The 2,518-nt window shown below is 51.2% G+C and overlaps 1 pseudogene; it reads left to right on the forward strand.

Annotated features, from left to right (window-relative positions):
- The first annotated feature begins 253 nt into the window (after positions 1-253).
- Positions 254-1,992, forward strand: LOC135903798 (uncharacterized; annotated as a pseudogene).
- Positions 1,993-2,518: the final 526 nt, after the last annotated feature.

Genomic DNA, 2,518 nt, shown 5'->3' on the forward strand with positions numbered 1-2,518 from the left:
AATGCCTCAACAGAGCCATATTTGCCTCATCGTAGTCGCCAATCTTCTCATCACGCATGGGTTCCAAAACACACGCGAAGTTGCAAGGGAGCAACAGGATCAACCGCCATGTCCCAGTTGATACTTTCTTCTTGGCAAACTTTTTCGAAGTCCGCAGGTAAGGTAACCATATTGTCGCGTGCATTGAAAATGTGGAGATGGTGTCGCGCTTTGCGCGATATCCAAGCTTGAATTTCTCGACCGCTCTTTCGTCATGCTTTTTGCTCAGGACTTGCTTGCTCTTTTCCTTCTAGCTCGAGCGTCTCGCCTTCAGCTTTCGCTCAACAATCGTCTGCTTTTTAACGTTACACTGCTAGGCCTACGCAAGCTTCTGGCTGAGATCCCCCTCCTACACCACAGCCTTTATGCTGACGATTTCACTCTTTGGATCGCACACGGCAGTGACGGCCAGATCTAAGAGACTCTACAGGCTGCCATCGATCGGGTCGGAGATTGTCTCGATACAGTTGGCCTCAGATGCTCAGCGACTAAGTCAGAGTGTATTATCATCCCGCCCCCAGGAAGACGCCCACCAAAGGTACTTCCTGAGATCAACCTCCAGGTGCAAGGCAACCCCATGCCTGGTACAGATTACATCAGGATTCTGGGCCTACACCTACAGGCAAAAGGTAGCAACAATATATCGCTTCAGCTCATCGACCAGTCGGTGGTACAGATCGGACGCCTACTCAAGCGAGTATCCAACAAGCACCGAGGTATGCGAGAGTCCAACCTCTTGCGCCTCGATCAAGCCTTCATCTGCTCCTGCTTTACCTACTCTGCACATTACCTACGCCTCACCCACTCCGGAAGCGAACGGCTAGAGGCGTCACTTCGTAAAGCATATAAGATGGCCCTGGGTCTTCTCATGTCCACAGCTACTCACAAGCTTATGGCTCTCAGAATCTTCCACACTGTGAGCAAACTGATCGAAGCTACCCTCACCGCCCAATACGAGAGGCTTTCAATCACACACGCTGGCCTAGCGGTACTGCAACAAGTTGGGATCTCACCAGCGAGGGCGGCCCCCAAATATATTGACATTACACCGGAATATCGTCAAACTCTGAGCATCCCTCCCATTCCTAAACGGGTGCATCCGGAACACAACGCCGAGAGATGGGGCAACCGTGCACGTCAATTCTAGAAACGCTTCAGCGGCCGTCCGAATGTCCCATATACGGACGCCTCTTACCACCCCTCGAAGCCAGCGATGGTGGCGGTAGCCTTCGCCCAACACCGTAGCTGGTACACAGCCTGCAGCATTCGCAACGTATCAACAGTCCCCGCAGGAGAGAAGGTTGCCGTTGCAATGACGCTTATTGATCCTAATACCATAGTCATCAGTGATTCTCGACAGGCGATTCGCAATTACGATGTTGGCCATATATCTCGCCAGGGATCACACATTCTATTTTGTACTCCCGCCTCTTCCACCCCCCGCTTGCTCTTCTGGGCTTCAGCCCACGAGTCGCTCAGTGGAAACGCCCAAGTGAATACATTTGCCCGAGGTCTTAGCTGCCGAGCCGAGTGTAGGACCCACCGCCCCGCTCCCCCTGACACCGCAATCTCGTACGATTTTCTACTCACCACTTGCGCGGACATCCTCCAGTACTACCGACTCGGAAGATGCATGTATCCTCCCGCAAAACGCGATCTAACAAGGTGCGAGGCCGTCCTCTGTGCAAACTACAAACAGGCAGGTTCCCGCCCCACCTCTTGCAAAAGATAATCTTTCTGCAACAGATAGCGCCTAGCTGCAAAGACTGCTCAGCTCCGGCCACTTTCATACACATGACGTGGACATGCACGCATTACAACCCAGACAATGCAAACACCCCAGGGTCGTGGGAGTCCCTCCTATGTGCCTCCGAGCCAGCGGACCAACGCCGGCTCTTCCAGCGTGCCGTGGAGGCCGCGGCATCCCAAGGAATCCCCGCCGACCTCCTCTAAACCAACGCAACTAGTCCTCGGACTGGCTCCCTCTTCTTGGGCGAAATAGAGAGTTCACCATCACCATGTACTTCTGCTTCTCGCTAACGGCAATGCACGCTTTTGTGGCAGTTTTATTCGCAGTTATTCTCTATGGTTCGTTACTTCTTCTTGGATATTTGTAACTTCCTTATCCTTCTTGTAATACAATTACGACATGTAGGCACATATAGTGCGGGATAAGCGAAGTGCTCAGTTAGTTATTCATGGCAATAAAGGCGTGACAAAGAAACGGAGACGTTCAAAACATAGCTAGCGCTTCGAGTAACAAGTCTACTTTCTTGATGTCGGTAGAAATCAAGCTAGAGAAGGACGTAATACCCGCCCTGACAATGGAGAAGCCATAGAGCCCGAAGAAATAGACTTTCAGGGGCTAAAGGCTAAAAAATCATTGCTTTCTGTACATTTGTGCTTGTACGTTTTTGCAGGTGAAGATTTGTTTTATTACAAGGTCAAGAGCACTGATGACATAGATATAGTCGCGAAG

The sequence above is a fragment of the Dermacentor albipictus genome, chromosome 1, assembly GCF_038994185.2.
Source record: "Dermacentor albipictus isolate Rhodes 1998 colony chromosome 1, USDA_Dalb.pri_finalv2, whole genome shotgun sequence".
NCBI classification, from domain to species: domain Eukaryota; kingdom Metazoa; phylum Arthropoda; class Arachnida; order Ixodida; family Ixodidae; genus Dermacentor; species Dermacentor albipictus.